The sequence below is a fragment of the Macaca nemestrina genome, chromosome 12 (assembly GCF_043159975.1).
Source record: "Macaca nemestrina isolate mMacNem1 chromosome 12, mMacNem.hap1, whole genome shotgun sequence".
In the NCBI taxonomy this organism is placed as follows: domain Eukaryota; kingdom Metazoa; phylum Chordata; class Mammalia; order Primates; family Cercopithecidae; genus Macaca; species Macaca nemestrina.
The window spans coordinates 95111437-95136858 of NC_092136.1; the positions used below are offsets into that span (position 1 = coordinate 95111437).

At 34.9% G+C, this 25422-nt stretch overlaps 1 protein-coding gene and 1 long non-coding RNA gene across 7 annotated transcripts in view; one reads left to right on the top strand and one right to left on the bottom strand.

Moving 5' to 3' along the window:
* The window catches only part of LOC105484317 (sestrin 3), a 59110-nt gene that overhangs the window by 27626 nt on the left and 6062 nt on the right, over nt 1-25422 (bottom strand). For 2 of the 6 annotated variants that reach the window (XM_011745832.3, XM_071075489.1), the window contains exon 2: nt 73-191. The exons of the other annotated variants lie outside the window; for them this stretch is intronic. The gene's annotated coding sequence lies outside the window, so the exon portion shown is untranslated. The remainder of the gene's footprint in view (nt 1-72; nt 192-25422) is intronic. 6 annotated transcript variants of the gene reach the window in all.
* LOC139357572 (uncharacterized) lies at nt 187-23467 on the top strand. Its single transcript, XR_011611006.1, has 2 exons — nt 187-3747; nt 23130-23467. It is a non-coding gene; the product is annotated as an uncharacterized lncRNA (long non-coding RNA).

The window sequence follows — 25422 nt, forward strand, 5'->3', positions numbered from 1 at the left end:
CCATTTGGTAAGAACCATTACATAAATTTTACTTGTTTTACTAACTGTGAGCCCAAAGCTACACAAGCTCACCTTGTGAGTACTCTGGAAATGGTAGCCATGAGTACTGCTATTATTAGTGGAAACTGGCAGTAGTACTCATTGTAGTGGAAGCAGTTAAGTACTTAAAGATGAATGGATTCATCCCAGCACTAAAAGAATTAAAATGAATGAAGAATTAAAAATGTATATCCATCTAGCAAAGGGCAGCTAATGAGTTTAATTTGCATTGCAGTACAGCTGAATTTCTAAATAAGCTTTTGCTTGGCTACTAACAAAATCCCTTAATTTTTAGTCATTAGAACACATAGTGAACTTGTTCAAAGTGCAAACAAGTTTTTATATTTATACACTGACTACGGAGTGGCAAGCTTCTAAAAACAAAAGGACCACTTCAAGGTAGCCCGAGAACCCTGTACGACCCCAGAATTATACAAATCTAAAAAGGTGGAAATAATTAAGAACAAATACCGTAGGAGAGTCTTTAAGCAACACCATCAGCATTGTACTACTAGTTAGTCCTTTAAACTGGAAATAAATCTAAAATCACACTCATGTCCAGTGTCACCCAGAGGCAAGTGGCAAAGAACACACTTTTTCCACTTTCCATGTAATGCCACAGAGTGACATAAATCAAAGCTACAGTCACCTGCAAATTTAAAAGGTAATTGATAGTTTTAAAATGACTTGTCTTTTCTGTGCTCTGTGGAATTTAGATGTATTTGAACCAGTGTATTCCTGAGGATCTGCCTTCCCTTTTTCTCTCTACTGAAAGGCTATCCATACTTCCTTTAAGCCCTGTCTCAAATACCAACCCCTTTGGTCTTCCTTCTCTCCTAACTCCCAAGCTTTCCTATGAATTTAAATTTATTTTTCTTAAGGTTCAGTTATACTGTTTCCCTCTCTTATAGCTATTAACATATATTATTATCTTATTGCTTCTTTCAGACTATAAGCTCCTTAAAGAGTAGAATCAATTTCTAACACAATATCTGTAGCATTACAGCTCAGCAAAGTGAAAATAATGGATTCTCATATATTTTTTGAATTGAATTAAGGAGATAGGAGTCTGGCTGTAGGCTCTTTCATCCATTTCACCTCCTTGAACAGAACAAGAACATCCTGTGGATTTAAGGAAATTAATGTTCTCTGAATTCTTATTAGAAACACCAATAAGTTAAACCAATATATAAAACACAGTCCTAAACATCAATCTACTTACTATCTTCCATGTGCCCTCTGGATGTCTATTTGTTTATTTTCTTAATTATTAAAACAAACAGTATCTGTAATTTCCCATAATTTGTGCCACTTTCTTAGAAATCAGTAATATTCCATGCTGTGACACTAATCTTGGGCAACAAAGCCTCCTGTATAAGCTTTTAAGTGTTGAACACTTTCTATAGAGTTATAGTGCTACAAAATATAGCTGTTGAGTATGCTAGTAAAATTTTGAGCTAAAGCCCAAGAAAATGAGGAGAGAACTATAAATCTTAGTAGCTGAGATAATGCAAGTCCATAATAAGCACTTAACTCATTGCTTCCTTATTAACAAAAAGACAATATGCTTTTCTACCACTAATTATAAGATCTGGTCCCAAAAAAGTATTAAGACAGGCTTTACTTCTATATGAATAATTTTTTTACAGTTTCTGTATTGTGTAACAATAAAACTTCCCCTTGAATTTTAGAAAGCTTTACTTATTAAAATGTCTCAATTAGATGAAAAGAAATTAAAATTGGAAGCTTTCAGAAAGTAAAATTACCATTAGAAACAATTATAGTTGTGTAACATTCTAATATTACTCAGTAGATGGTTGAATAGTTACTAGTACTTTTGGAGAAACAAAAATATGCAGTGAATGTAGTTATCTTGGTGTATGAGGGAAAAGCGGAGTTTTAAATCAAGCTTCCATATTCAGCATCTACCAGCTTGACTATAGCATTATAAAATCAAAAGGCTTTAGGTTATTCCAATGGAACAGAATGATAGGATGGTTTTCAGATTTTTCAAAACACAATGATAAAATACAAGTCACTTACTCAGCTTAGAGGAATCAGGAAAATATATTAAATGTATTTGATTTCTAGAGATTTACAAAACAAATTATAAGCATTTAGCCATATGGAAACCAGTACTTCTTTACGCACTGAGTCAGAAATAACAAGAACTCACATTCTCATTTAAATTGAGAAAGCACCTTTCACACAGCCTCCCAGGATCACAACAACTGTATACATTCAAGTATGCTTGATTTTACTTTGAATTATATTAAACTTCAGTTTTAATAAAACTTAAAAGAAGTCTTTATTCCTAGTTTTAAAAGGAGCAGTCGCGTTTTCATTTTTACCCGGAAGAGAATGAACAGATCTGATCTGTACAGTAAATGCACGAAGACATCATTTCTGCTCTATTTTGCCAATCCCCAAGTCTATAAGCAGAAAACTACAAGATTGTGCTTTAATGTACACAGATAAACTTAAAACCTACTGTAATCAGAATTAAAACCATTCTTATGCTCATTTAAGTAAACAGTTCACAGATGTCTTGATGTCAGGATCTCTTTATAGTCTTAAAAATTATTGACCCCTCTGCTTCTGGGCAAGGAGTGGTTTGCTGGTGTGGACATCTGTGTCCATGTGAAGGGTAGTGGTCATGTGGCTGAGACTTGTGCTATCCAGCAGTATGTCTCCAAATCCCTGGTAGCCTATTACCAGAAATATGTGAATGAGGCTTCCAAGAAGCAGATCAAAGACATCTTCATCCAGTACGACTGGATCCTGCTGATAGGTGACCCCTTTGCTGCAAATTCAAAAAGTTAGGAGGCATTGCAGTTATATAAGAATGTGTCCTTCTATTTTAGAAATACATACTAAAGTATACAGCAGGTAGAAGAAAATGAGTTTTGAGATTTAATTATTTCAGCAGCAATAATAGCAACACAGGATTGATGAAGTTAACAGTGACAAAAATCTAACCAATATTAAATTTGGTCATGGGTTTACGAAGCTTCATTACATTATTTTTTCTGGTTTTGTGTTGCTTGAAATTTTTATAATTTTTTAAGTGACTAGCAAGGTACCTGAGATAAATAGGCATTTAAATAAATTACAATTATTACAATAAAGTTTCTGTAATTTATAATACAAGTTAATGAAAAATAAATGTTATTAATAAACCTTACTAAAATTGAAATTAAACACTGTAACTTTTATAAAGAAGAATTATTAATTCATTTGATTATTTTTTAAACCTCTGTTATGTACTGAATGTTCCTGTCCCCCCCTCAAAATTCATATGTTGAAATCCTAACCCCCGATGTGATGGTATTAAGAGGTGGGGCCTTTGGAAGGTAATTAGGTCGTAAGAGTAGAGTCTTCGTGAATGGGATTAGTGCCCTTTATAAAAGACCCCAAGAGCTCCCTGGCCCTCTTCTGCCCTGTTGAGGACACAGTGCAAAGATAGCTGTCTATGAACTAGGAAGCAGACATTCATTAGACATAATTTGCTGGCACCCTGATCTAGGATTTCTCAGCTTGTAGAACTGTGAGAAATAAATGTTCATTGCTTCTGCCACCCAATCTTTGCTTTTTGTTATAGCAGCCTGCATGGACTAAGACAAGCTCATTTTCTGGAAGGTGTTGAACTAAGTGCTTGAAAATACAAAGATAAATGAAGCACAAGTGCTGACTTCAAGGAAATGCCAGGTAAATAAGTATGGATGCACAATTACAATATATGTTAGGAGCTATAATGGGAGTAACCAAAACAGGAATGCCTCACTCTGCCTGCAAGAGTATGGACTAAAACAGCCTTCTAGATGAGATAAATCTTGGGAAGGAGTAGAAATTTGTCAGGATACCTAGAAAAGGATAGTTAAGTCTATGTGGATACAACAATACCAGGAAAAAGAAATATAAAATACAAAGACGTGACACATCGCGGGAACTATGTTGTTCTACATGATTCCTGAAACTTTCTCAGGGAATAAGACTAGAGACATAGGCAAGAGTCACGTCACGAATGTCAGACTAAAGAGCTTTGATGTTATATAAATAATGGGCAATAGTAAAATAATTATATTTGTCTTTTAAGAAAATATTTCTGACATCCATTAGAAAGTAGAGTGGGATGGGGGAGGCTGGGGGAAATATGAGCTATTAGTAAGATTTGGGTTAATTAAGTAGTACGGATTAAAGAAAAGGAATTACACTGATCGCTAGTTAGGAGACTAAATAGAACTGAGTGACTAATGGAATATTAGGGTAAAATACTGAGAGAAGTCTAGGATTCCTCACAGAATTCTGAATTAGATGACTGGATGGATGAATAATGGCGACACCAACTGATATAAGAGAAATCCACACAATAAGGTGGCTCAGATTTAGGTTGATTCTCACAATCTAGGGATACATGCTTATAAGACAGTAATGTGGAAGGACATGAGTTTCAGGGAGATGAAAACACTGTCAAGAATCAAATGTTTCATTATTTTAATTTGCATTTAAAGACCCAAACTTTTATTATGCATTACACCTTAATATTTAATAACAACTTTATACTAGGTTATCTCACCACCTGTTCACAAACTTCTTCTCAGTGACTCTAATTTGCTTTCCGTTTCTAATACTACTACCCCAGTTTACCTATCATCTTATCCTTAGCTTATTGAGGGGGTGGTGTTGGGGGAAGGACAGTAGAGGCAGAAAGGCAAGATATCCAACATTCTGGCCCCTAATCTAACTTTTCAACTTTTGTTTTCCAAGTGTTCCCTTAGATGAACACGTCACATAAACCTCAACATAGTTCCTAAATTCTGTATATTGACTCATTCAAAACCACAGTGAGTTTTCCCATCTTTCGGATTCCCATTTATGTGACACCTGGTATCATTTAGTGAAACAGAAGTAAACCTCTTTTATATACCTTTTATATAAAAGTGTTTATCTTCTCTTTCACTAATTATAAAAGAAGTGTTCCAGCTTAATGACTAATTCAAATCAGGTGCTCAATAAATGTTGCTTGATAACACACTATTTCTATATATTACTCAGCCTATTACACATTTAATGATATTAGAAACTATTTTTGAACAATAACCACTTTAAAATGTTTTTTGGCATCCTGGATTTATGCCAGTCCTAAAATACACACACACACACACACACACACACACACACACACACACACACACATAATTTAATACAGTTACTTCACAACATCCAAAGTTTCTCAATTCCTGTTTTGGCAAGAAAATTCTCAGAGTGCAGTTTTTGATAGAAAGAAAAAGCTATAATTACGCTATAATTAAGATCTGTGAAAGTAATTATCTTCTAATAATCACAAAGACTTCCTTTAATTTGTCATTCTCCTGATATCTCGTCCCATTTTCCAGATTAGTTTGCATACAGATGCTATTCAGGCCCTTTTCTGTTCTTTATCATTCTTTTTTAAGTAACTTAACTGAAGATAACAGGATTTGTTATCCTTAGCCTGTACTTAAGGTTTCAATGTTAGTGTACTAAATCAATAGTTTTTCAGTTAACTCAAAATAAACAGGGTCATTCATATCACCTAAACATTACTACTGTTTTTTTAGACGTAATCTTGCTCTGTTGCCCAGGTTGGAGTACAGTGGTGCGATCTCAGCTCATTGTAACCTCTGCCTCCCGGGTTCAAGCGTTTCTTCCGCCTCAGCCTCCTGAGTAGGTGGGGCTACAGAGGCATTTTTTTTGTATTTCTAGTAGAGATGGGGTTTCACCATCTTAGCCAGGCTGGTCTCGAACTCCTGACCTTGTGATCCATCTGCCTCGGCCTCCCAAAGTGTTGGGATTACAGGCGTGAGCCACTGTGCAGGCCAACATCACTACTTTTTAAGCACTGAAAGGACATCAGTGAAGACCAGAGGCCTGCTAGACATTCTAAGTTTAAAACACTTTCAAATCAAAGAAATCAACCAACCAATCAGTATGTACCAACTAAATTCATTGTTAAGCAACTTATGTAATAGCTCTTTTAAGAACAGAAAGTATAAAAACTGCCTAAAGGAGTTTACAAACTAGTTGTAAAATTAGATATAGACACCCAAAGAGTAATAAACAAAATAATATATAACTTAATGCTAGAGGTAAGGCGATATGATGAAAAAGGTACTAAAACCTGAGTTATCTTCCCTTCTTAGCACTGAAAGGATCAGGGCTTTGATCATTTTTTAAGGAATTAATTTTTGCATTTGAAAAATGAGAGACATTCCATGAGGCCTTTTTGCATGAACATTCTGTGGTTATACAGAATGCTGTGAAAGATTCTAAATGCTGGTAGAAAGTTTTCAGAAAGAAAATAAGCTAAATGCTTTAAAATTACTTTCCCATGCTAGTTTAAAAAATGTTTTCTTGTTTTAAAAATAATTTTACCTAACCTATTGATAAACCGATAGGTTCTGGATTTTTGGTAAAATGTTATAAAACCAAGATTAGAAAAAAAGTCTATTGTAGATACATATCATATAATATCACATAATTTACATAATTTAATAGCAGAAGAACTGTAATTTTAAATATGTCTAAAATTCTCTTCAATGTTCTATACTCTATGTTTTTTTTTTCTTTTTTTTTTTGTGGAGATGGGGTTTTACCATGTTGCCCAGGCTGGTCTCAAACTCAAGAGTTCAAGTGATCTGCCCTGCCTCGGCCTCCCAAAGTGCTGGGATTATAGGCGTGAGCCACCATGCCCAGTCAATTTATGTTGTTCATAAATGATCCAGTGACGAAGCATACTATAATCTAAAAAAAAGAAATAATAATCTATTTATTGTTAGGATTTATGGTATTCAATGATTTTCTTCTTTCCTTAGTTTTTTTTTTTTTTTTAAATGAATCAAGGATTATGTTAAGGTATTTTATGTAAATGATAGAGTAGTCTTTTAAATAATCTTTATATGACTAGTAACCTTTATAATCTAGTAGTGTGAATAACATTTGAAAGTCCTCAAAAAGTAACGTATGGACTTGTCCTTACATATTTTTATTTTAAAAATATATTAAATAATTTTAGTTCCAGCATGAAGTATTACTGGGCCTGTATACATTAGTGAGGTTTAACTTTACATAACTGTTTTGTAGAGAGTTCATATAATCATGACAGGACTTCAAATACAGCTGTTCCTTCCCAAAGAATGTAATTGCCAAAAAATACATTTTTTTCTTCTAAAAGAAGAGCTGCATGATCATCAGAGTGCCAAATGTGCTTATAACTATCAGAGCATATAGGTTGGCTGGTAGGTAGTAATTCCTCACTTAAATGGCTACCATTGACTTTCTTCACAGAATTGAAAAAAACTACTTTAAATTTCATATGGAACCAAAAAAAGCCCATATAGCCAAGACAATCCTAAACAAAAAGAGCAAAGCTGGAGGCATCATGCTACCTGGCTTTAAACTATACTACAAGGCTACAGTAACCAAACTAGCATAGCACTGGTTCCAAAACAGACATATAGACCAATGGAGCAGAACAGAGGCCTCAGAAATAACATCACACATCTACAACCATCTGATCTATGACAAACCTGACAAAAACAAGCAATGAGGAAAGGATTCCCTGTTTAATAAATGATGTTGGGAAAACTGGCTAGCTATATGCAGAAAACTGAAACTGGATCCCTTCCTTATACCTTATACAAAAATTAACTCAAAGTAGATTAAGGACTTAAACATAAGACCTAAAACCATAAATACCCTAGAAGAAAACCTAGGCAATACCATTCAGGACATAGGCATGGGCAAAGACTTCATGACTAAAACACCAAAAGCAATGGCAACAAAAGCCAAAATAGACAAATGGGATCTAATTAAAGAGCTTCTGCACAGCAAAAGAGACTATCATCAGAGTGAACAGGCAATCTACAGAATGGGAGGAAATTTTTGCAATCTATCCATCTGACAAAGGGCTAATTTCCAGTATCTACAAGGAACTTAAACAAGTGTACAAGAAAAAAACAAACAACCCCATCAAAAAGTGGGAAGGGATATGAACAGACACTTCTCGAAAGAAGACATTTATGTGGCCAACAAACATACAAAAAAAAAAGCTCATCATCGCTGGTCATTAGAGAAATGCAAATCAAAAACACAATGAGATACCACCTCACGCCAGTTAGAATGGCCATCATTAAAAAGTCAGGAAACAACAGATGCTGGAAAGGATGTGGAGAAAATAGGAATGCTTTTATACTGTTGGTAGGAGTGTAAATTCGTTCAACTATTGTGGAAGACAGTGTGCAATTCCTCAAGGACCTAGAACCAGAAATACCATTTGACCTAGCAATCCCATTACTGGGTATATACCCAAAGGATTATAAATAATTCTACTCTAAAGACACATACACATTTATGTTTATTGCAGCACTATTCACAATAGCAAAGGCTTGGAACCAACCCAAATGCCTATCAACGATAGACTGGATAAAGAAAATGTGGCACATATACACCATGGAATACTATGCAGCCATAAAAAAGGATGAGTTTGGCCAGGCATGGTGGCTCACGCCTGTAATCACAGCACTTTGGGAGGCTGAGGCGGGTGGATCTCCTGAGGTTAGAAGTTTGAGACCAGCCTGGCTAACATGGCGAAACCCCGTTTCTACTAAAAATACAAAAATCAGCCGGGTGTGGTGGTATGCACCTGTAGTCTCAGCTACTCTGGAGGCTGAGGCAGAAGAATAGCTTGATCCCAGGAGACGAAGGTTGCAGTGAGCCAAGATCGTGCCATTGCACGCCAATCTGGGCAACACGAGAGAAATTCCATCTCCAAAAAAAAAAAAAAAAAAAAAAAAAAAAAGGATGGGCTCATGCTCTTTGCAGGGACATGGATGAAGCTGGAAACCATCATCCTCAGCAAACTAACACAGGAACAGAAAATCAAACACCGCACATTCTCGCTCATAAGTGGGAGTTGAACAATGAGAACACAAGGACACAGGGAGGGGAACATCACACACCAGAGCCTGTTGGGGAGTAGGGGGTTAGGGGAGGGATAGCATTAGGAGAAATACCTAATGTAGATGATGGGTTGATGGGTGCAGCAAACCACCATGGCATATGTATACCTATGTAACAAACCTGCACATTCTTCCGCACATGTATCCCAGAACTTAAAGTATAATTAAAATATATATGTATATGGCACTCTACCTTGAAAAAGAAAGTTGTTTAAGGAAGTGGTTACTGCAAGGCCTATAGCCTGTAAGTTATAAAGTAGCAGCAGAAGGATGATCTGAAATAAGACAGAACAATGTAACACCAAATATGAATGGATGGCACTCATAACACATTGGTGAACTAAAGGTAGAGGGTAGATGTTTGAAGTATGTATCCTAATACACAAAATTCACTGTTATGCTCAAATCATTCCCTAATACATCAATTGAAACAAATTTGCATTATGTATTATAGCAGAACTGAGAGCATTTTGCATTCTACCACTAAATAACTTAATAAGAACTAAATCACAGTTCTTATTAAAACAGAAAGGAAGACTACAGAAACTTGTTACCATATACTAGATTCAAGACTCTTTAATAAACAGAGTTTATATTTTTTAAAAGTTAATTTGACAAAGTTCACAGGCAAGATAAAGGGAATGAGAAAAACCCAAACTTGGTAAATCTGCTTTTAATTAGGACATAGAGTTCATTACAAATAATACTCTATAAATATTATTATTCTTTATATCAAAGGTTTGGCCAGACTAAAGAAAAGGAAAAAACAAAAGCAGCTAGTTTACAATTACACTTGCATTATGTGAAAAACAAATTCAGAGAAAAAGATACCCAGTTTTATCAAGAGAAATAAGATGCTCTGACACAATTATGGGGGAAAAGAATAAAAAATATCCCAGATAATCATTAATTACTTCCTGGTGCATAGAAAAGTATGTGTTAAAACAATAATGACAAATCAAGTTTGCAAATTCTAAAGTTGTAATCAAGTAAACCAGCAAAATTTCTATTGACCAAAAGGTTTTTATACATTTTTAAGAAACACAGATAGTTAAAATTACTCACAGAAACACTGATCTTTAGAAATGATGATCAGGAGACCATTCCCTCCAAAAGTAGCAAAATCCAAATTATCTTACTATTCATTCTGCTTTTAAAGGCTCTTAAAGAGGAAACCAAATCTCTTACCTCTGTCTATAAAGATTATGTCTATCAGCTCTCAATCAAGAAATGCAAATGTATTTACCTATATCAGAGTTTGTGGACTAATAAATGGAAACAGAATCATCAGGGGACTTGGATTAAAAACTTCGGCAATTAATAAAAATGTCAAGGTAGTTCATTTCTGAGTTAGAAATGGGATAAAACATCACATTTCTATATGCTTTCCTTTTATTTCTGGACATCAAGAATTTCTATAATACCTGGGTTGAAGGAAACCAAATACAGAAGAAAATAGTCAGGGGAATGGTTGTTAATAGTTTTAAACAAGTTACCTTGTGTACCTAATAACCTCATCTATGAAATGAGGATAATAGCACATACCTCCCTCATAGGGTAAGTGTGGTATAAGGCCTAAAATTGAAGTCCAATATTATAGGATCCCTTGAATCTGGTAAAATTGGGAGGACCTTAAAAGATAATTGCAAGTTCCCCTTCCCTCCCTACCTTGCTCATGGGCATAAGGTCCCCTGGCCAAACAGCTCACCTTCTCAAACGAACCAGGTGTAATTCCCACTTATTCCTGGGTGGCAGGTTTCAGTTCACTGCCAGTTCGTGCAATTATGTAAACAAGCCAATCATAGTTTCATGTAGAAACGTGGGGCATCTCACTCTCTTTATTCTACAAAGCCTGTCTCACTGCCCCTGGTTGCTCATTCTGTTCCAGAATACAACTTCCAAGTGCACTGCATGGTGTGCAGTGTCCTTTCCCCCGGGCTGTGTGTATATGTGACTAATAAACCAAACTGTTGATCTCATCTGTACAGTGTTAGGTATATGTTCAGCTACCCCCATGACCCAAGAGTGGCAGTCCCTCCCACAGCAGTGGGTGAATAGAAGGCTATTAAAACAGGCAGTGAGAATATTATATGAATAAATATCTGTAAAGCTCTTAAGAGTGTGACATTATCTATACAACTATAAAAGGCTCACGTCTATAATCCCAGCACTTTGGGAGGCCAAGGCGGGTGGGTCACAAGGTCAGGAGTTTGAGACCAGCCTGGCCAATATTGTGAAACCCCATCTACACTAGAAAGAAAATACAAAAATTAGCTGGGCATGGTGGTGCGTGCCTTTAGTCCCAGCTACTCAGGAGGCTGAGGCAGGAGAATCGCTTGAACCTGGGATGCAGAGGTTGCAGTGAGCCGAGATCACGCCACTGCACTCCAGCCTGGGCGACAAAGCAAAACTCCATCTCAAAAAAAAAAGTAACTGTTATTATTAGAATTATGCAATATTAAGTTCCTAAGTACAACACTAGACAAAATGTTTAGAAATTGTCTCACAAGCTAAAGAAAAGATTTACAGAATAGGCTGGGTTTAGAAAACTATCAATTGGCTCAAAGGAGGCCCCTAATTCTATATTTTGTTCAACAAATGACCCATCCTATTAGAAATGGAAAATAAAATTGGAAAGTAAAGCCACTTAAGTAAAAAACACCCATTTATAAAATAACTGGTTATAGATACTCTATAATGCTATAACACATTTTGCATTTTTGAGAATTAAAATATATATTTTAAAAAATCATTAAAAATAGACAGTCCATTGAAACCACATACCTTTGCCTTAAACATAAGAACAAGTATTTAATATTTAACTACCCTTCTTTTCCATACAGTAATGTATTAAATTAATTGAAACTTATCCATGCTTTCACAAGTGAAGATCCATAATAATCTATTAACTTCTACAAAAAGTCAAAAGGTATAGTTTTTCATTTTTAGCCATCTTTGTAGTTATTTATAAAACATCTTTCTCTCTAACCACACAGTAAGCTCTCTAAAACCTAGGACAGACTCCATATACCTTTTTTTAGTCTTCAAAAATCCTAGTATACATATTAATTAAATAATTATAAAATTACATTTTTTTATAAAGTAGCCATCTTTTTCTATTTCAGTTCCTAATAGAAAATATCTCTAGATTAACATATAGTGCTCAGATTATATATTTAAGTTCCTAAAATTTATGCAGTAAGTTTTATTATCTACCATATGGTATAAAAGTATAGCAATACAACTGCAGCTATCTCTTGAATTCATAGTTAAGGAAAAGAACTAATATTCTGATGAAATATTAATAAAGCACATCAGATTCCTAAAGAGAATGACTGATATGACAACATAAAGAAATATGCTATAGATAGGCACAGTACCTTCATTCATTTCCAGATTGTATTTATCTATGTCTATGCATCTGAGTCCTCATTAGCCTCCTACACACACATTATTATTCCCTTGGTGATTTACCCATAGCTGTTTAGATATCTATTAAACCTGTGAACATTTGTCTTTATCTCAATGCATCTTTAATTTGCCATCTCATTTGAATCTACTGTCTGTACTATCCATCACTTAAATTATCTGTTCTTCTCTATTATTTCAAAAAGGTAATAGCTTTCAAAATTTTATAAAATATGTTTATTGTTAAAAACAAAGGACAATGAAGAGAAGTAGATCGTAAAAATAATCTCCTGTAACCCCACCACCCAGAAATTAATACTGTTAATTTTGGATTCCTTCCTTCTGTATTTATTTTTTTTTAAATGAAAACAAAAATCTTCATATTCCTAAAAAACAAAAACAAAAAAAACTCGGCCTTTTCCAATCAATAACATATTATGGATGTCTGTCCACTTCTATACATAGATCTATATCCTATGAGTTGCCCAGTATTCCACTGTATTTATGTCACATAATTTGATTAACCAATTCCCTCATTAACAGTAACCTCAGAGCATTAAGCATTTACTGACGATATGTTAAAGATGACAGCTGATTCAATTGAAAATGAGCCCTATACTGAGATAAGATTTAGTCAAGGGGCAAACAACAATAGAAAGGAAAAATACAAAGATTACCGATGACAATGTGGTCTTATTCTCTAGCTTCTAATATACAGCACTGTCACTGACCTTTACTGAAAGCTAGGTGAACAAGCAGCTAGAATCAAAGGGCTCTGCTTTTAAGTAAGTGTGGATGCAAGAGTGAAGGGAAGCAGGCTGCCAGTGGAGTCTTTTAAATAGGATAAGTGATCTGTAGACCCCAAATCGTAGGAGTTGGCTGGAAAAAAAACTGGCATAATTTGTTAAGCTTTTATTTTTAATCTTGTTATTGCTTCCAGTATTCCAGAGATAGTTCTGTTTAAATGTACTTATGAATGACCCATAATTTAGTCAGTATTTTTATTCTTTATGAGAGTAAAATTACAACCAGAGCTAGGCAACTCTTTTTTCCTCAGGCATGGACCCAATCCTATATCTAAGCTTCTCAAGTTCTCTATCAATCTGAAGATAATAATTATCATTCATTAATTCAGAGAAGGAATTCTGTAATATTTCAAAATACTCAAATAAAAAGTCCTATGTAAAAAAAAAAAAAAAGATAAAAAGATAAAGTTCTGCTGCCTTAACCAGTCATGCAGTAACTGACAGGAAATATTCTCATACCTTACTTTTGCCATACTGCTATTTTAGACCATGAAAATGCTTTTTACATTTTTCTTTTTCATGAGACTCAAAGTCAAAAGCTGACTGTCCATTGCCATGGAGACAGTTCTATTTAAGGTACTATATTAGCCCTTTCCTCACAGAAGGAGATAGAAAAATGTTCAATAGAAAAGTGTCACCTACCATGGTTTAGAATTAAGTAATTACATATGCTTCTGGGGCAGCCCATGCATAAGGAACTTTGGAATTAAAGTGGGATAATTTAATACAGCCCACTATTCACATAAGTAACATCAATACAGGTTAAATTTTAGTACTAACTTAGAGTTAATATGAGGAAAACACCCATTACCTCAAAATTAGATGCAACCAAAGAACAAAATAAAATTACTTATAGTTACCGTCCTAGATAGAACTGCAACTAACTGAAACAATCTTTGCTTTTCAAAGAGCAACCTTCTATTTATCTATGGTTCATGTATAATACACATGCCATGGGTTTCTTTTGTTTTAATTTGTAGGCCTCCTGTCTCCAAATGGAGACTTTCTGACACTCCATTTTTAATTGAAGAGTAAGCTACTATAGGTGAAAGAGAACATCCATAATTTATATATATATATTTAATATTGTCCAAGAGATTCAAAAGAATTAAAAATATATATATATATCAATCCCAAATCTGTCATCAGGACAAACGTTATCATTTCTTCTTTGATTATAAAAAGTTCTTTTCTTTATGAAAGCTTAAAATATCAATCTTCCTTGAAATAAAAATAATCTAAATGGAAAGACCTACTAGAGTCTACCAGTGTTAGTGCCAAAATGCTTATTTTTATGTAAGCAAGCACGTCCAAGAGATATTTTCACTTGATTCCAGTCGTAAACAAGCTTTCAAAACCCAATTCCTTTTTCCCCAAGCTAAAGTTCAGAATGTAGCAACAACAAAATACGACATATTTTTCTTACAGTGAGAGCATATTATATCTGAAGGTCTCAAATCTGTATTTTGTAAAACAGGCAAAAGGAATCTTCCTGATTCTAGCACTGGTACTGCTGATATAATCTCTCTCAAACAACTGATAATGCATGTTGAAACTAAAGTGGATGTAAACAATTTTCATTTGTGGATGCATTTGGTTAATAATACTAGACTGGTGGTACTAAATTCTTAAGAGTATTAGAGTCACCTGGAAGGCTTGTTACACTACAGATGGTTGGGTCCCATCCCCAGAATTTCAGAAGATTCAGCAGGTCTAGGGGTGGGGGGTGGGGAAGTAATCTAACAAACTCCCAGTTGATACTGATACTGCTGGTTCTAGAACCACACTGCAGAACCATCGTCCTAGACATTAAACAAACTGATTCGCCTACGGAATTGTTATTCCTTGCTGGTTAATATTTCAATCTTTCTCCAAATGAAATATTTTAAATAAAACAATAGCTTCGGTCGGGGGGAGGGGAAGTAAGAACAGTCAATCATAGCAATTTGGGAAGGCTATTAATTCAATGAAGATGAAGTTAAGTCCTAAAAATTGTTACCTAGTTTGGTGAAATGCTGAATTACAATGACATTCAGGAAAATAAACACCTGACATGTCATACACGGTCTGTGTCCCCTGTGAATTCAACTGACCTTGATAAACAAATATCTATTATAAAATAATGAAGAGGAACTTAGTATTTGAATGTGAATTTTTCCTAGAAATAACTGTAAACCAATTATGTGGCACATATGCTCTAGAAAAGGTATGTATCAAGTTTCTGTGAACCAGTCTAGCTTTTCCACTGACTTATGCCTTCATTTTAGAAATCCTACAATAGACAGCATACTGTATTTTAGTTTCTAAGTGCTCTACACCTTCTGTGAAATGATCCATAAACAATAAAATGTGTTAAGATGACTATACAGGTAGAATAAAAAGAAATGACCTTTTATAGTAACAAAAGACTCCTTTTTTACAGTCATGTAATGTATACCTATCACTGAAAAGGCAATGGACAGGTTAGGAGTGATAGAAGACATATTACTTCATTTTTGTGACATCACAGTACTTTTTATGAATGATAACACAGTGGTTTATTAAATGCAAAATTTACTAAATATACACTGTCAAAATGAGTTCAAATTTTAGTAGCACTCTAAAATGAAAAATGAAATGCTTCAGCACATTGATGGCAGCATCCTAGGTAATTTCTTATTCAGTGTTTTTAAAAATCAAATTGTTTTTAAAAATCAAATTGTTTCTATAAATATCTACATCTAACTATAAATGGAGTTATCATTGAGGTACTTATTATCAATTCATTCCATTTTCCATTGTGACAAATATGTTCTCCACAACAGCTCTAATAAATATCTAATAATTAGTAAAGGAAGTAAGATAAAATCACATAGATGTTAGCAATAATTAGTAAAGGAGGCAAGATTTAAAAAAAAAAAAGAGTTTAACATCAATTAAGAGTAAAATACTGGTTGGGTGCAGTGGTTCACACCTGTAATCCCAGCACTTCAGGAAGCCGAGGCAGGTGGATTACAAGGTCAGGAGTTTGAGACCAGCCTGGCCAACATGGTGAAACCCTGTCTCTACTAAAAATACAAAAACTAGCTGGGTGTGGTGGCGTTCGCCTGCACTCCCAGCTACTCAGGAGGCTGAGGCAGGAGAATTGCTTGAACCCTGGAGGCGGAGGTTGCAGTGAGCCGAGATCACACCACTGTACTCCAGCATGGACAACAAAGCAAGACTCTGTCTCAAAAAAAAAAAAAAAAGTAAAATATTTTCCACTACTACATGCTTATACATCATGCAAATTTGTTTTTTAAAACCACACGCATTTAGATTAGTGATTGCTTTACAAGATAAAAGAGAGTAAGATAAGAAAGGTCACCCATATCAATGTATGCATTTTGTGCATTTAATTCTCCCATATGTAATCATAAAACTACACAACCATAACAAGAGTTAGTCAGGAGACTCCCTACCAAATCTAATTTGAAGCATACATTAATAAACTGCTTAACTGTTGGCCACTGTGGCTCACACCAGTAATCCCAGCACTTTGGAAGGCTAAGGTGGTTGGATCATTTGAGGTCAGGAGTTCGAGACCAGCCTGACCAACATGGTGAAACCCCATCTCTACTAAAAATACAAAAATTAGCCGGGCATGGTGGCAGGCATCTGTAATCCCAGCTACTTGGGAGGCTGAGGCAGGAGAATTGCTTGAACCCGGGAGGCGGAGGTTGCAGTGAGCTGAGATGGCGTCGCTGTACTCCAGCCTGGGCAATAAGAGTGAGACGCTGTCTAAAAAAAAAAAAGCTTAATTGTCAATCCTCATTTCAAAGGAAGAATTCTGACTGAATAGGGCTTGAATCTTGCACACTGAACTAGTTATGTCATGGTTTGATCTAGGTATCGTTAGATCCCAACCATGGAACGCATCATATACTGATGCTTTCACAAATGTGCAACCTAGATAATGGTGCCATATTAACTACATTGATTAAATGCTCAGTGTGCAATTTTAAAAGCTTATCCCCCAAAAAAGTATTCTGAATGACTTGATTTTCCATTTTTTAATTACTGACGTCCACCACTTCTGCTCATCAGAGGAAGGGTTTGTTTCTGCTGAATAATCTTCCTCTCACAACACTCCCCAACACCAACACTCACGTATTCCTGCATCAGGTACCACCTTTGTCCCCTCTGGAGTTAAGTGTATGGTTCATTTATTACGTGACACATTTCTTGAGCACCACTGTGCTAATGTTGGTTAGGGAATGTAGGTAGGGAATTAGGATTTTAAGACAATAAGACGATTAGTTCAAAGCTTTACAATTATTTACTATAGAACTACTGTGCTTATGTGTACAGCCTGTAAGCCCAAAATACTGTTACCCAGCCCATTACAGAAAGTTTACCAAATCCTGCTCTTGACCATCTTGTCAACTGGGAGGCATAACCTTGAAGATCTCTGTGAGACCCAGGCATGTGTTGCAAGTCATCACGCTATGTAGGTAAAAACCCTGATGTTCTCATTCTAAGTTTGTTCAGTGCCTAACAGATGAGAGCACTTAATGTTTCCTAAATAAATAAAAGATATTCATATAGTACTCAGTGATTTATAAATGTTAATAGCCTTAACATTTCTGGCCTAAGAATCTGAAGGCCAGTAAAAGGTAATAGCATTTGACATAGAATTCTGGTAAGCATAAAATGGCAATCTGTATAATTTTACAAAAAAAGAAAACTGTTTCTATATTCCTATCTACCTAAACATACATTTACCCTCATTTTTAAGAGCACCAAATACTAAATAGGTTTCTTGTATAATCAAAAGAATACTTACTAGTTTATGCAAATTTTGAGTGTTCAACATTGCACTTTGCCTAAAGAATATTAGAAACTAGGGCTTTAGTTATTTTTAACAGCTATACAATATAAAAATTAATCTCATGAGATTAATTATATAGGTCATACTCTATTAAAATAATAAAACTACAACACAAATAGGTATTCCACACCTCAACTGAGAGTTCACTAATTTCAAGTAACATACAAAAGTTTTGATAAAAGAATTCGAACATTACATGGAATTTAGTGTTAAGGTATCTTACTTTCATTTAAAAGCCATTTATTTTTATTAGTTTTAGGGTTTTTTTTCTTTACTGGAGCACATTTGCTGGACTGACTTGTTTTACTTTACTAATTTACACCAAAAAATTGAGATATACATATTAAATATCTAATTTTATATCAAAAAGGAACTTTCTGGGTAGGTAAAATATGATTTCTTTTTCATTTGTGTTACCTTAAAGACAAAAATAAATAATAACAAATATGCTACCCAACTTAAAATTCACCATGCTGGGCTCAAACCTTGGTCAGTACAAGTGAACAAGGATAAACCAGCTTGATATTGGCCATCGGTTGTCCCAACACCCTGCTTATTAACCAACTTTATCTCTTTCTTCATTTCATCTCCTACCTAAATATTGGATAGAACTTCATTAACACAGTTTTCCTATTAGACACAGCACAATTGACAAGCACATTCTTGGAGTAAACATATTGAAAAATACTTTTTTGCCAAAATCATTACCTTTTTAATGTTGAGTAAACAAGTTAGAAAAGACAGTCTCCAGTGAAGCAGTTACTTGAATTTGAGGATATATGTTCCTCTGGAAACAATGTTATACGCAGTGGTTAGGTTTCTAGGCTAATTCACAAATGCCTGAACATACCTGTAATATTAATAGTACTCTGGAACAAAACTCTCAGAATTGGAGTTCTAACTTAAAATAAACAGCAGAACCACATCTCCCCATAAATCCCCCTCCCCAGCACAAACCCTTTGTAAGACTGGAAAATCTAGAGATGTACATTCTGTAGACTATAGGGGATGTAGGTAGGGGAATGATAAGAGTCCAAGGGTTTCTTTGGTTCCTTTAAACAAAATTTTTGTCTCAACATATAATGAAAGCCAAACGAGTAGTGGAAATGGGCATTCATGTTATTATTTATCTTCATAAATAATTGCTTTACTGAAAAAAACTTACAAAAAAGTGAGAATATTTCTTAGAGGTCCAATTTGCGCGACACATACTTAAACTCAAAATGCTTCCAGATAATATCTTTTGTCACAGACACTAGAGCAGTATTAAATGATTCAATGTTATTGAACTAATTAATGACTGGCTGGCAGGAGGAGGAGGGCAAAGTATGCTGGTAAATTAGGAAAAAAAATCTTGAGGTTAAGAAAGAATGGTCACATAATTAGGATTTACACACATAAAAGAGATAACTATACAGGTTAAAACTGTTCAGTAAGAACTTTAATGTGTTTCTCAATAGATTTAATCTTATAAAATAATTTTTTGCATTTCTAATGTAAAAATAAGATAGAATACATATGAATTTGAAATCACTCCTATAAACTCTTGAATAATCAGGTCCTATTAAGTTTCATTAGTTTTACATTTTATAACAGCCTTTTACACAAAGAAAAACATGAAATATAAGACAAGGCAGTGGTTATACCTGCATAATGAGCCAGGCTTTGGAGTTCAACCTGGTTGCAAATCCTAAGTCTGTCACTTACTGGTACTATAACATTTAAGAAGTTAAGAATGCCCTGTGAGCCCCAGTTTCTTTATGCATAATCTGTGAGTAATAATTCATTGCAGGTTGTGATGCTTAAATGTGATAACATATGCAGAGCTTAAATGCTTAGCATAGACTATGGCACGCAAGCAGTATTCAGTAGAAGCTATTGTTATTATAGATATTCTAAAATGTGTTTTGAAAGTAAGAGTCACAGCTGGGCCGGGTGGCTCGTGCCTTTAATCCTAGCATTTTGGGAGGCCAAGGCAGGCAGATCACTTGAGGTGAGGAGTTTGAAGCCAGCGTGGCCAACATGGTGAAACCCTGTCTCTACTAAAAATACAAAAAATTAGCTGGGCGTGGTGGTGGGCGCCTATAATCCCAGCTACTTGGGAGGCTGAGGCAGGAGAATCGCTTGAACTCGGGAGGCGGAGGTTTCAGTGAGCCGAGATGGCGCCATTGTACTCCAGCCTGGGTGACAGAGCAAGACTCCATCTCAAAAAAAAAAAAAAAAAAAAAAAAAAGGAAGTAAGAGTCACAGTCTCAGATAATTACAATGATCTTCTACAAAACCCAGTTTTAGTACCCATGAGGTAAATGTGATCTTTCTAAATATTCAGCATATATATTGATAACTGAAAAGATAATTTTCATTTCTTCAACTGACTAGTTCCATCTTTTCAGTATAAGAAGATGTAAAAATAAAATATGTATCTAGAAAGAAGAACATATCTTTCCATTACAAGTAGCTATTAATTAGCAGGGAATAAAAAGAAAATAAGTCTTACTAAAATACGTATTTTATACTTGTTAAGAAGTGCCTGGTGGTGCAAGAAATAATATAGCCCTAAATCAGCCATTTTAATTTTTGGTCTTATTTATTCACATATAATATTTTCAATACATTCTTTGTAAAACATAAGGTTAAATGCCTGTCATACCTTATTAGAAACTTTAGGCAGCATAAGGCAAGATATTTCAACCAGCCTAAATAGGAATAAAATATCTTATGATATTCATGCGTCCCTCAAGAGGCAGCCAATATACTGGCCCACAGACCAATAAATGACTCACTTCTGCATGGATCTAAAAAGTAAAGGCTAGTTATGGGGTAGTCTGGGCCTATGAACAACTCTATTTCACATTTACCAAGGGAGTGCCTGCTGGTCAAGGGGTTCATAGCTGGTTTGGGAGACTTTCAAAGTAAAGGGCTTGTGGAAGTAGAAGACTGAAAGGCTGTCAGAATTCTAAAGTCAAACTGGAACCCTAGGCTCACCTAGAATCTTGGAATTTTGAAGGTATACTCTTAACTACTCAAAAACAGCCATTCCTTATAAAACACTAACAGATTCCAAGAAGTGGAGCATGTGTCCATTTAAAAGCAATGGCCACTTTACATTTCTGAGAAGGACCAGCAGCTAAGGCTGGTGTCTTGACGGGACATTCTTGCTCTCTATTAGAATTTCCTTCAAAAGTGATGTATTTAATTGAAACATTTTCATGGCCACAAGGATGATGAAATGCTTGAAAGCAAAAACAAAGAAGCAAAGAAGTCCAGGCACCAATGCACTCAAAGATTATTTTCTCAAATAATCTTTGCTATGGCACTTCTGAAAGTGTTTCTTATAAAGAGAACAAAATAAAGCCATAAAAGAACAGCCGTATTTTGGAAAATGAGAAAAGTTTTCATACAGTGGCTATATTGTATTGTATCTAATATAAATATGCTACTGATATTTTTTAAATAAATGTTTTTAAATCAAAATCCTATTTTGCTAACAATAAACTGTCCATTAACTAGATCCCAAATAAGAGGCAACCTAGTTGGAGAAATGTTTATGTAATTGTTAATTATAATTCAGTATGCTAAGTGCAATAAATGCAGTGCAATTGAATATCATGGCAGTCCAGAGGATAGAAAGAGAAGGTAGAGTTGGAAGATTAGAAAAGGCTTTTTGGAAATGTCATCAGACTTTTGAAGAACAGTCTTTCTTCGGATTTTTGAAAGACAAATAGTAATTCTATATGGTAACTACAGGTTTAGATTACATAGGATACATATTTTAAATAGTTTAAATCACATAGGTTTAAGGAACTGTTATGGGGACACATGACTAAACGTTTTTGCTTGGTAATGTATTTACTTTATATAGTGAATTCCACTTCCTGCCCACTATCTCTACTCCTATCACAGTGATGTCTAAGGGACAAGTTAGATACAGCTAGTCACTTATAGGTCTCACCAGATCTAGTCAGACAGAGTAAATAGACCCTTATTCTTATGCCTTCAAGACCACACTGAATGCAGGTAGTTGCTGGCTGTCATAGCTTTTGTGTATAGTGTACCATACCCCCTCCACCCCACCCCCGCAAACCCACCACACACACATAGAAAGTCCACTGTACCTTTGTGGATTTATTTAGGGACTCCCACATTCAGAACTATCCCATCTCCTGTTTACAGCAGTGGTTCTGTTTTCCTTTGTCTTAATCTTAACAATGCTTGTTATCAGTACCCTGCATTAACAGTTCTGTCTCTTCTCTCAGATTTTTTCTTGTTCCTCCGGCTGCTGCTTCTCCCACACTTCTCAGCTTTCAAGCCAAACAGGCTAACCTTGCTACTCAGGGTCTTTCTTTCTCTTGCAGCCAAGAACCAATCAATTCGGTATAATGGACATAATTTTTGGATTTGACCTTTCTTCAGCTGTTGCACAGTACTAAAGGAGAATATTCCTTCCAAGTGAAAGAACTTTGTTTTTTTCCCTCCCTGGTTTCTATCAGATAAAAAGATGCTCATGGAAATTAGGGAAAGATCATTTCCAGTTAGCCAGTTACTGTGGTAGTAGAGAAGCTTCTAGGACGTCACTGAAAGGGTGGTAGACAGCATCTGCAAGTCATACACACACCAAACAGAGGTAACTGAGTTGGCTTTACCAACATTTTCTATCAGTGGTATTAAGCTTTTTATTTTCCCCATAGAACTACACTTATATATACCATATACTGGCATCAGTAGTAACTCTGGCTTAGTAGTTCATAAATGTCTTGGTCCTGGAACCCCCTCACACTCTTAAAAATTATTAAGGACCCCAAAGAACCTTTGTTTATGTGTGGGTTATAACTGCCAACATTTATTGTATTAGAAATTAAACCCGAGAAAACTTTGAGATGTTTAATTCATTTAAAATAGTAATAAAATCTATTACATGTGAATATAAATCACATTATTTTTAGGAATAATTGTATTTTCCAAAACATAAAAAGTGAGAAGAATGACATTTACATTTTGCAAATCTCTTTAATGTCTATTTCATACAAGACAGCTAAATTTTCCCCATTCAATCTGCTGTGATGTGTTTTGATTGAACAATGCGAGAAAAATCGAACCTGACATAGCTATATAGTTGGAAAAAGAAGGTAAGTGTGAATATTTTTCTTTGATACCACACTAAAACTCAACAAGTATAGCTTCTTAAAGGCTAATTGCAGTGTGGTATCTGAAATCATATCCATGACCTCAACTGTTTATATCATATTAAAATCCACTTGTACATTTTGCGGTTTGAATGGATTTTACCCATATATGATTTTGATAAACATTTCCTCAAAAATAAGCAAAGTGATCCTGAAAACTAGAGGAAAACAACTGACAATAATCATTGTCAGTGATAAAAAGAATAGTCAGATACAAAGATTACCTTGTCCTTTACGCTCTAATTGGCTGCTCTTGGCAGAAAAGGAAAGAAAGACCCCAATTAATAATGTCTTTCTCTGTTGGTCTTTTGAAAAATATTGGCTCAATGAGTTACATAAATCTTTCAAATACTGACAAATTTTATTATACATTATCAAAAAATTACATCCACTAATATCATACTTGATCTCAAGGGGACAGCCTTTAAGAATCGGGAAGCTTTAAGGCTACTGGTGACAGATACATATTTTTTAAAACTCTATTTTTTCCCTGAAAGCTTGAATTTTATCACTGGCAGCAAATATTGTCAATTAGTTTCCTTGAATTTTCAGGGTCATATTATTCATTTATAAGAATGTTTATCAAACACCCAGGTCTAAGTAACCAAAGTTTGTCTGACAGGTGTTATTTCCAGTAAAAATAGGGTTACATGAAAAAAGTGGCTAGTTCAGCTTGCAACTAAAACAACTGCACAAGTTTTCTCCTGGAGCCAGCCAGTTTGCTATGCAGTGGATGCACTTTATACTTTCCATTTTGTCATACGGGGTATTAAAAAGATGGACACAAAAAGGTCAAGATTCAGCAAAATTTAAATGTTTACTGCTTCTTCAAGGACATTCAGTGATACTGAAATTTTTTCCCCATTGTTGAATGTGCGGTGGTAAAGAATACAGTGATAACTGTTTGGTGCTACTAACCTGATTGATGCTAAGGGGCTAGCATAGTTTTACCCCCACTGCTTTTGCTCTCAGTCAAGAAGGCAAATAAAGTCTTTGTATAATTATGAACACAGTTTTGACCTCTCAGGCCTTCTGAAAGGGTTTTGGATCCACAGGGATCCACGGACCATACTTTGAGAACTGCTGCTTTATCTTACTAAGGAATTGGTGAAACAACTGTTAAGAGAGATAAAAGCAGCCAGCTTACTCTTCTCCTACTCCTTCAGTTAATCTTCAATAGTATTTAAAGTGTGGCTAACTTTCATGTTTCCAACCAATATTACCTGGAGAATCTTAGGTGCCTTTGGGCATTCACGGATGCTGAAGCTGGGAGTAGGGATATTCCCTAGCAGCCTCAATATTGCAGAGGACAAATTGAAACAGCTTATTACAAAGGCAGTATTAAGAATTAAATGGATTTCTTTGTTATTAGTTGTATGACTGAGATCAGGCCACTTAAATCTTCTCAGTTTGTAAGAATCAACTGAGATAATGTGAAAGCACCCTAAACACTGTGAAGGTCAATACAAACTTAAGGTATTATAATCCAATTCTTTCAAAGGAAGAAAATAAAAAGGCTGAAGAGATGGGGAGAAAAGGTTAAGAGACTTTTACTTTCATCTCTTCTCCTAAACTAAAATAATTAAAAATTTTTGCTTTACCCTAGATTTACCCCCACTTTCATTAAGCACAATTTTCCTTAACTCTTAGTCTTTACAAACTAAATATACTAATTCCCCTTATCTGCTGAAGTGTCAAGGAGGCAATTTAATTATTTGAGAATCAAAAGTCAATGCCCTGAATTACTATTTAAGTGCAGGGGTGGGAAATACAGATAGAAATAAGGACATCAAAAATAAGTAAAAAAAAAAAAGTCATTCTGACTAAAAGCATAATCTTTACCTCTCATTTACAGGCAATAATTAAACAGGACAGAAAAGTGAGTATTAACCAAATTACTCAGTATGTACTGAAATATATTCCCACAACACAGAAAGAGCTAAGACAGTCTGGGAAAATGGAAAAATACATAGACTTGTCCTTTTCTTTCTTACATGGTTTACTAAGTTCATTAACACACATCTCTCTCCAACTATACAGCAACCTGTAAGGCAAGTAAAAAATTATCAACATTTTACAGAGAAAACTCTGCTTCGAAATCAAAAGATCTGTCAAAGACCTAACGGCAACCACGTCTG